The sequence below is a fragment of the Rattus norvegicus genome, chromosome 6 (assembly GCF_036323735.1).
Source record: "Rattus norvegicus strain BN/NHsdMcwi chromosome 6, GRCr8, whole genome shotgun sequence".
In the NCBI taxonomy this organism is placed as follows: Eukaryota; Metazoa; Chordata; class Mammalia; order Rodentia; family Muridae; genus Rattus; species Rattus norvegicus.
This window is the reverse complement of record NC_086024.1, coordinates 101,359,323-101,369,882: the sequence shown is the minus strand read 5'-3', so window position 1 is coordinate 101,369,882 and position 10,560 is coordinate 101,359,323.

The window sequence follows — 10,560 nt, the reverse complement described above, 5'->3', positions numbered from 1 at the left end:
TTCTTACTGGAACCTACAGAGCCAGAAAAGCAGCAGCTGCGGGTGGACCTGTTTCTCCCATGCCTCTCTGCCTGAAAGAGTGGTTAAGTGAGTGACAGAAAGCGCCTTTGAGGCTTGCAGAGGGAGATCTGTGACAGCAGTTCCTGCTAAACAGGTGCTCTCTGGAGGAATCGATGGCTCCGAACTGAGACACTCATTCTCCCGGTAATGAGTGTTGTCTGGTGTAAAAGGTGGCTGGCTAGTAGTATTGGCCAGGGTTTTTCAGTTTCTAGAGCATTCTAGTTATAAAGAGAAAACCACAGAGCTGACAAAAAACTGGAAGTCAAAAGGTCCATAAAAACATCAAGTTAACTACTGTGGACCCAACTCCATCCTGAAGCTTTGACCATTGAGGAGAGGATCTCCGGCCAGAAAGCGCCTCCATTGGTTTTCCAGTGTGCTGGGAGACTCCCGTCTGCTTTCGTAGACCAAGGGAAGAAGTCAAGGCAGGTAAGTTCTTTGCTTTATATGGCAAAGAGTGCTGGGGTTTCGTCCCTTGATGTCCATCTCTAGTGTCTACTTAATGGAAATTCGTAGGTGGGTCATGTCTGTACCTGGAGCAGATCCTCGACTTCACGAGCTGTGGTATACAAAGGAAAATAAAGCAGTCTCTGAAGGCTCTCCTTGCGGAGGGAGAGTTGAAACAAGGCGTAGGCATACGCAGCCTGGTGGTTTCACGAGTGCTTGCGGGTCAGCATGTTACCTCAGTTAGCACTATTAGGGCACTGCATGCGGTTTGATCAGAATAGACGACAGGGACAGTCTGCCAGTGAAGCCAGCTGGTGAGCTGGCAAGTGCAGAAAGTTAGGCTCCCAGCAGGCTGGGAGCAGACAAGAAAAGGAGCCCAGATGGTTGGCTGGTAGGATATCTTGGGTACAAGGCCCTTGCTCAAAGATGGGTATGGGACAAGGGTTAAGTTTAGGTTTCTCAGGAATTCATGTGCCGGTTGGCTGTAAAGGGGTGCAATGTCTAGCTGGGCTCTCTGGGGAAATGTATACTACCTGGTATGACGTGGTGGAGGACCAATGGTGCCATTGGTGAGAAACAAGGTGAGAGACCTGGGACTGAAAACACCAAGCAAAGGAAACAAAAGTCACATCCCAGTCTCCTTGGGCACGTGTATCTAGGAACCGTGTGTTCCACAGCCACGTGGCTTACTCGGTGATGCCGATCTTGCCTCTGCCTGTCGTCACGGTGGGTCCCCTGTTGACTTTCTGTCTGCTTGGTCACAGCAGCAGGTAACTTCCCTTAGGGATGGACCTGGTGAAACTCACAGCTTCCTTTTGCAATCACCCCAAGCACAGGGTGTTTAAAAATGGCCTGACTCCTCAGATGCATGCTTTCTTGACATGCCAGGCCCCTGCAGAGTGTAAACCGTCTGCTAGGCTCACACAGCGGTCAGATTGCTGCTTGGTTTTCTTGGTGCATGCTCTTTCTTATGTAGGCCAGGCTAGCCTGGAACTTACTGGGTAGTCCAGATTGAATTTGAGATTCTCCTGCCTCAGTCTCCCTCTTGCTGGGATTTTTATGTGTGCCAATAGCTGTCAGCTGGGACAGGTTAAAGAAACAAAACCAAGTGGGTGGCAAGAGATAGAAATGTGAACTAGGACTCAAGCAGAATTCTGTATGCAAAAGTGACAGGATTTTTAATGCCTAGGCTCTGGAGTCAAACTGCCTGGATTTAATAGTTTATCTTCCATGAAGTAGTTTAGTTTCTCTTAGCTTCAGCATCCTTATCTCTAGAATGAGGTTCATAATGACCGTAGCTATGTAAGGTGGCTGTGTGTACTATATGAGTTAATGTGACCAGTAACAGGTGCAAGATGGGAAATGCTAGGACATCCAGTGCAAGTGCCCAGAGTGAGGGTTGCCTTCTGTGTCTCCCAAATACCTCTCAACACCTGCTCTACCCTAACAGGTCTCAGTGACCAAAGAGCAGGGGGTCCACAGGTCCAGACTAGCAGGCTCTTCAATACTGAAGAGGTTCCCACAGAGGCATTAGTCAGACTTTCTCTGCAAACCGGACACCATTGGAGACCCAGGGAGATTGCACAGAAGCCCCAGTAGGTCAGGCTGATCCCAAGTGCTTGTGCAAGGGACTCCACGTCTCTAACCTATAGCATCTCTGACTCAGCAGCTGGAGTTAGTTTCTCAGGTGGTCCTTGGGCCACCGAGGTTTGGCCTTCAAGACACAGTGTAGCTGGGTTGATCTGCTAATATGCATCTGAGGTCTTGGAAAATCTAAGTGGCTGCCCTGCCATTGCACCTGCTCCAGTGGGGCTCCAAGACTCTGAGACTACCCCATTACCTCTTTCAGATGTCCCTTGCAGATAATCTGCTCTCGTGACACGTTGGTTGGGCTCCCATGTGATCCTGTCGAGCAGGTCTTTCACAGGCCTTTTTGAGCCTGTTCTCAGCCCCAGGGACACAAAGCTTAAGACTCTTTGTTAACAGTTTTTCTAGGCTAAGAGCAGACCCAGGTAAGATCGAGATTTGCCAGCCTCTATGCTAAAAGGTGGTAACTCTCCCTAGGCAGTGTTACCTTACTGGTTAGTACCTCAGGATGGACAGCAGGCTCCCGGGCATGGTAGTGCAGGCCTGTACTATAAGCCCAAGGCCAACCTCTGTTGCGTGGCAAGGTCCTGTCTGAAGAAAACATCGTGGATTTTAAGCACCATGTTCTGGTTTGACTGCAGTGCACTAGAGTGATTGATTCTTCCTCCACAGTCACCTTGTGGCTAAGTGTCATGGCTGCTGGTGCTTCACTGGGACTGACCTGAAGAGCTGCAGAACCAGTGCTGGTATAGCTGAAATCTGTTGCTGCAAAAACAACTCCCATCTCAAAGAGGATAGAGTTTATTCTGGAGCAAAATACAAATTGTGGTGGGCTAGGAACAGTGATTTAGGCCATCCCAAATTCCATGTTCATGAGCTTCTTTTGTAGGAACAGAACAGAACGGCATAAATTATGGCACCTGAAAATATATTGGTGGGGAAACCAGGTAAGCAGGTTCAAGCAGAAAGAGGAGAACTCTATAGGAGACCTTGGATACTATCAGATTGGTGGGAACTGGAGTCCAACTTCCAAGGGAATTTTACCTGTTTGTCATTGGGTGTTACATCCAAAACAGAAAGATAAATTGTAATCAGGCTCTGGACCTGAACCATTCCGACCTCTCCACACCACCCAAGTTCTAGTCAGTAAATGACTTTGCAAACAGCTTCTTTGCAGGAATTCTCATCCGCAGGCCAGAGGCTTGAGCCTGCATGTCCAAATTCTCTCACTTGCTGCAGTCTTTACCTCTAGGTGCTGCCCTGCTTTCCAAAGGACAATAGCCAATACCGTTGTGAGACTGGAGGTGGACATACATGTACGATGTCCTTGGAGTGTACCAGCACTTAGACACTCAGTGTAACACGGCTCTGAGCTGCTCCTGCCTGGGAGTTGCTGAGAGGAGGAGTGAGTGATTACATCCTGTACAGATGCCGTGAGCATTCAGTGTATGCAGATACCTCAAGAAGGGACGCTGAGATACGGTGAAGGCCGAAGGGCACAGGTGCTTTCCTTGCTTTCTGAGGAGGAAGACCTTTGAGCAGCCTTAAGGGATAGTGTATGCCTCTTGGTGCCTTACCCATCCCTCCCTCTGTCTGTGACTTGTGTTTCTTGAGAGAACCTTGCATGCCAGCCCGGTACTTCTTCCACATGGGGCTTGTCGAGGTGTGGACGAGGCATGGTTTTCAACCTTCTCCCATGAGCCCTGTTTTAGGAGGGTGCTGAAACACACTGGCTTTACTTGCCACCCAGGATGCTAATTCTTGAGGCAGTGAGTTTTACAGAAGCCAAGGAGGTTAACCCACTAGGCCCCAGCGCAATGAGGAGCCCTGGATTTCTGTTTGCCTTCCCCAACGTAGAGTTTAGAAGTCCTTTGGGGATGAGAAAACTGGTCTGAGGTGTAGGGAAGGGTGATTGAGGTGAAGAAAGATCAAGTTATCAGTGGTTTGTGCGTGTGCAAACTTCTTGCCACTTCCTAAGACATGGGAAAAAATGGCTGTCTTAGTATAACCTGGGATGACCTGTGGGCCCCTGACTGCCTGTTCACACTTTTTCAGCGTAGGTGGATTTGTTGATTTCAGCCAGTATGAGCCAGGCAGTGCTTCCTCCAAACTTCTAAAAAGCAACTTTAAACAGCCATGGTAACCCCCTGGTGCATTAGATGGGCGCTCAGCAGTAACACACCCACAGGGGTTCAGACTTCTTCTAAGTGAGCTTCAAAGGAGAAAACGCACTCTTTGATCTTTAAGTTTTAACTAGGGGGAATGGCTCATGCCTCTTACAGGAAGAAAATGTTGATTTCATTAGGGGATTCCTCATGGTGGGGCGAGAGGTAAGGCAGACAAACCTTTTGGCTGGACCCAAGGATAGACACTGCTGCAGATACTCAATATGATGGGTGGCTTAAAGGGGTACAGAACAGGTAGTCCTGCATTCAGAGCGGCTGATCATGTCCCTCCACGGAGCCCATGCTGCCAGCTGTCCAGCAGGCTTGCTGTGAGTGCCAGCCCCAGTCAAGGCTGTTTACCTCTGATGTCCACTGCAGGGTGGAGCCCTGTATGCCCACAGCCTCTGGGCTGGACTACCCAACAGTCTCCATTATTAGTTTGTTTCCAGCAAACTAAAGACTGGAGGAAAACAAACAAGGAATCAAGGGCCCAATATTAAGAAAGCTGTACCAGAATTTTCCATTCCAGTGCCGAAAGTGGCCAAGGATTAGGCTTTCTGCTAAAGAAAAGGAACCTGACGGCACTGGCCTATGGGGAGAGGTGCACTTCTCCCCATATGCTCGCTCCTGCAAGGGACCCAAGGGCAGGAAACCAGCCTTGCAGAGTATGGTTCAAGAGGGAACCAAATGCCCCCAGGTTGCCACCCGCCATCTGGTCACTCATCCCAGCCTGGGAGTCCAGTCATTGTTTCCCTGTCTCCTAGTGTCCTTTTAGTTCCAAGATGGTAGGAACAGATCTAAGGCAGAGGCTATAACAGGGCTAGCCAGCTAAGAAAGGACTGTCACGTCCATAGTAAACACCTCTGAGAGACCAGGGAAGGACTCTGGATCTAACAACTCGACCACATTTCCTGTCCTGGAAATGAACCCAGGCCACTCCCTCCCTGTATACAAAGAGCAGATGTGATGTGGGGAGGCCTGAAGTCTCAGGCTGCTCAGTTCTTCCTGCTTTACCTTAGCCAAGTACCTGGTCTGTCGTGGTCCTCTACAAAGTCATTGAGAGTGCACAGGGGGACACGCCTGGATGTGCAACAGTCTCTCACTTTTAATGGATTACTCCCATGTGACTGGCTCACAGGTGTTTGAGCAGCGTGTAGTATTGGGGCGTCCTGTACCACCCACTGGTGATTTAGGCGGGTTCTAAAGCCTGACCCTACAGTGGAGAAGCTTATGTGGGTGAGATAAGATTCACATATGAGCCATAAGTGTGACGCCCAGTTTCTAAATGCCAGGGAAGTCGAAGTGGAGCCCTGAGGGAGACGGGGGATGGGAGGGATGTCAGGGGTCAGGGAAGGACCCCCTCAGCCCTTCTCACACTCTTACTTTCCTTCCTCCCTTGAAAATCCAGTGTCAGGCCATATGGGCCATAGGTCTTAAGGACTGACTGACTGCAGTGGGAAGAGGTGAACCCATAGCCCTGAATAGGTTGGATTGCCATTCCCACACTGACGGGATCCAGGCACATGGCTGGTATTGATTTGGATAAAGGACTTCAGAGGTGTTGCCCAAGGAAGAGCATACATACCGTCAGCATCTCTGATGAGGATGTGACTTGCTGGGCCCTCGCCCGTAGTGCATGATGGGTGCTGGTCATCATGCTCTAGGAGCATGCCTGGCAGGCCAGCCCTGCGCTGACTGATAGCTTCAGGCTCCAGCACACCCTTTGTCCCACCAGACTAGGCTATCCTAGGTACAGAGGTAGCAAGGAAGGATCACACCCAAGATAACAATTCAGAGTTCCTATTATGGAAGGAAGTTAATGTGAGCAAAGGTAAGGAGAGTGGTCTACTGAACCCAAACATGCAGAACCTACTGTCAGCTCTTCCTGACAGGCAATGTATTTTGAAAGAAAAAGATGATAGAATGTTGCTATTGAATGCAAAAAAAAAAAGTATTGATATGTAAAAGAAACAGCCATTAAAGAATTCCAGTAGCCAAAGTAAAGACAATTTGATCAGCAAAACAAGCTACAGTATTAAAACATAACTGAGTATTCTGGAGTCTGTGCTGATAGAAACAGTCATCCCTCAGGACTGGAGATCAGCTCTGAAGCCCTCATAGGTACCCAAAGCTACAAGTGCTCCAATCTCTTAGTCAGTGTTTACACATAACCCATAAGCCCTCCCAGGTACTTTAAGTAATCTCTTGAGGCTGGGGATAAAGCTTGGTCAGAAAGTGCTTGCCTAGCGAGCATGTAAGGCCCCCAGTTTGCTCTCCAGCACCGCCCTCCTTCCCAAAGCTCTAGATTATTTAAGATATGTGACACAAAGTAATGCTGTGCAGATAACTGCTAAGCTATTCTGTCTCAGGAGTAAGTGGTAAAGGGGAAGGTGTGGACATGAGTTTTTCCAGTGTTTCTGACTCTCACTTGGCTGAATCCGTAGCTGCTGACACAAAGTACTGAATAAAGAATGGAGAGTGGTAAGCAAATCTCCAGGAGCAGTTCATTCATTACACGTCAGAATGTGGGCTAACCTTAGTGCCTCCTTTCTAGAGCTCGTGGGAAAGGAGGGAAGGAAGAAAGAAGGAAGGAGGGAGAGAAGGAAGAAGGAAGGAGGGAGGGAAGGAAGGAGGGAGAGAGGGAAGGAAGGAAGGAGAGAGGGAAGGAAGGAGGGAGAGAGGGAAGGAAGGAAGGAGAGAGGGAAGGGAGGAAGGAGAGAAGGAAGAAAGAAGGAAGGAGAGAGGGAAGGGAGGAAGGAGAGAGGGAAGGGAGGAAGGAGAGAAGGAAGGGAGGAAGGAGAGAAGGAAGGGAGGAAGGAGAGAGGGAAGGGAGGAAGGAGAGAGGGAAAGGAGGAAGGAGAGAAGGAAGGAGGGAGAGAGGGAAGGAAGGAGGGAGAGAGGGAAGGAAGGAGGGAGAGAGGGAAGGGAGGAAGGAGAGGGAAGGGAAGGAGAAAAGGAAGGAAGAAGGAAGGAAGGAGAGAGGGAAGGGAGGAAGGAGAGAAGGAAGGAAGAAGGAAGGAAGGAGAGGGAAGGGAGGAAGGAAAGAAGGAAGGAAGGAGAGGGGAGAGAGGGAAGGAAGAAGGAGGGAGGGAAGGGAGGAAGGAGAGAAGGAAGGAAGAAGGAAGGAAGGAGAGAAGGAAGGAAGAAGGAAGGAAGGAGAGGGAAGGAAGGAGGGAAGAAGGAAGAGCTTTAGAGACATCTGACCACACTAGCTTGGCTAGAGACCAGGGTCAACATTGTTGTGACTTAACCTCTGTGGTTTCTTCCCCTAAAGTATAACCCCTGAGGAGTGTCACACCAATCTCACTTGAGGACAGTCTCACAAATAACCTGACCTGAACCTCTAAAACAACCAAGATCATCATAGACAAGGAAGTCAGAGAAGCTGTGTAGCCAGGAGGAGCCAAGAGATCTAACTGCAGAGTACAGCCAGTGTATTCTACATAGTATCTTAGCACCAGAAAACGGTATTAAAGTGGCCAGCGAGCTGGCTCAGCAGGCAGACAACTCTGATGACCTGAGTTCCACCCCCAGAAGCCACATGGTGGAAGGAGGGAACTTCCACACTGCCTTTGATTTTCAGACTAGTGAGGTGTCATATACACCCACACACACCACACACACGATGAGTGTAATTTACAAATGGCATTAGACAAAAACTATAGGCATTTGAATGAAATGGGGCCTTTAGCTATTACAGCCCTATTACATACCCCACCATATGTATGCAGTCCTGTGGAGGCAGAAGAGGCCATCAGGTCCTCTGAAACTGGAGTTACAGACCATGGCACCATGTGGGTGCTGGGAACTGAACCCTGGACCTCTGGAGAAGCAGCAGCCAGTGCTCTCCACTGAGCCACGTCTCTGGGTCCTTAATGTAAACCTCCCTCATAACAACTGGGGTAAACAGGCAGGTGCATATATAGGAACTTTGTGCTTTGTGATTTTTCTGACACTCTAAAACTAAACAAACATTTTCGGATTTACTTTAAACACACACATATACCATATACATATATCTAATTTTATGTATGTGTGTGTTCACCTGAGTGTATGCAGGAGCCTGAGGAGGTCAGAAGAGGCATCAGACCCCTTGGAACTGGAGTCAGAGATGGTTGTGAGCAGCCATATGGGTGCTGGGAATCAAACTGGGTCCTCTGAAGAGCAGCTAGTTCTCTTAACCACTGAGCCAGCCCTCCAGCCCCTATTTTTCTTCTTCCTGAGACACAGTCTCATGTAGCAGTGTCAAGCTAGTTATGTGGCTGACGCTGGCCTAAAATTCCTAATCCTGCCTCAACAGGCTTGCCCATCATACCCAGCTGGTCTGTGTATCCCTCCCCCTCTCCTCCTCTCCCTCCCCCTCCCTTGCCCCTCCCCATACTTCTCCCAGTCTCTTCTCCCAGTCAAAGCTTTCTTTTAAAATGTGCTGCTGCTTCGCCTCCTGATGTTCCTCCTCCTCCTCTTTCTCCTCTTCCTCCTCTGCCCCCAGCCCCTTTATCTTTCTGTTTTCTTTTTGGAGGCTGGGTCTTGCTATATTGCCTAGACCAGGCTAGCCTGGACCTCACTATGTAGCCCCAGCTTTGAGCTTCTTATCCTTCTACCTCTGCCTCCTGAGTGCTGGCTCAACATCCATTGTTTTAGTGGTTGATTCTTAAAAGCTGGGTTTCTTTAGGGGGAGCTGAGGGCAGTGAAAAGCTCCCATTAAACTAGGCTCTGTTCCTGTCTGATCTTGTTCTTGGATCTGCCAGAGTGGCAGGAGGAAAGAATCACAGCTGCCTGGCCCCAGCTCCTATACCAGTTGGTGAAGAGTCACGCAGAGCTGTCCTTGTGGGAAATGAGGAAGACATCCAGGAACTGGTTACACATGCTGGGGCAGGTTGTAGACGGCTGGCTGCCACCAGGGCTGCGGTTAGCTCCAGGAGACTTACATCACACCCGTGCGTCATATGAGGACAGTGTCACAGCAGGGTGGCACATACTTATTTGAAGAATGCTACTCTTCCATAGACTATACACAGCACGAGGACCCACTAGGGGCACAGCTCAATTGTATGTTTGCCTGGCATTCACAAAGCCTTGGGTTCAATCCCCAACACTACATAAATCAGATGCGGTGGTGCCCACCTCTAAGCCCTGAATTTGGGAGATAGTAGCAGGAGGATCAGTTCAAGGACATCCTCTGCTACAGAGTGACTCAAGGCCAGAGTGACTCAGGGCTACATGAGACTGTCTCCAAAGGATTGGGTAGGCCTGTCTCCCCCTTTGCTGCCATCGTCTCGTCCTGCTGAAAGATGGGACCAGGAATTCAAGGCCTCAGTCATCCTGCTCTGGAAGAAACCAGTGTTTACCTCTACCTTTAGGTTACCCTTGAACTGTCGATCTAGAGACCTAAGGTGGCAAGAACATGGGCTTTAGGCAGCATGATCTAGGCTCAGGTGGACTTCACCACCCAACAGCAGAAACCTCAGTGAGTCACCCAGCTCTCTGGCCTGTTTCTCCAGTTATGAAACACAGGTCATCTACCTGCCTCACCCACTAGGCGAGACTGAGCCAGGGATCCAATAAGGGAGGAAGGACATCATGCAGATGGTCACGGGTTACTGCTGGGAGAGCAGGTCAGGGTGCTGAGCTGGTCAGAGCAGCAACTGGGAACCTCTGTGGCCTCAGGAGTGATCTACCAGGGTGCTCCCAGCTGTACAGATAGTCCTCAGTTTTTGTATGATAAGCTCATTTTAGTTGAAAATATAAAGTCGAGACTGTACTAATGAGGTGGGTGTGGTGGTACACACCTGTCATTCCTTAGACTGCTGAATGAAGAAGGATTCCGAGTTCTAGGCCAGCCTGGGTTATATAGTGAGAGTGACCAAAGCAAACCAAACCAACCAAACAAACAAACAAAAAACCAAAACACTGCCTGCCTAACCTGCCAAGCCAGCCTGGGCTATATAGTGAGACTCAAAACAAAACAAACACAGCACCTGCCTAACCTGCCAAGCGTGGTGTGGAACCGTTCAGCACTGCTTTCGTAATGCCATGAGGTCACAACACGGTAGTTGAAGACTGTCTGTAAGGGCAAATGCTGCTCAGATCAGCTCAATCAACTCAAAACCAGACAGGGCCTCCGAATCAGTGCTCAGTCATGTTCCTAATCTCCCAGGAGGCTGCATGTGCTCATTCCTCTGCCTGCCTGCCTGCCTTCTAGGTAGAAAAGTGACCACACATGACACTGTCCCATTAGGAGAGACCGATTGCTTTTTCTAATCAAGTGTCCAGGACTTCTTTGGGCTGTTTCAGGTCATAT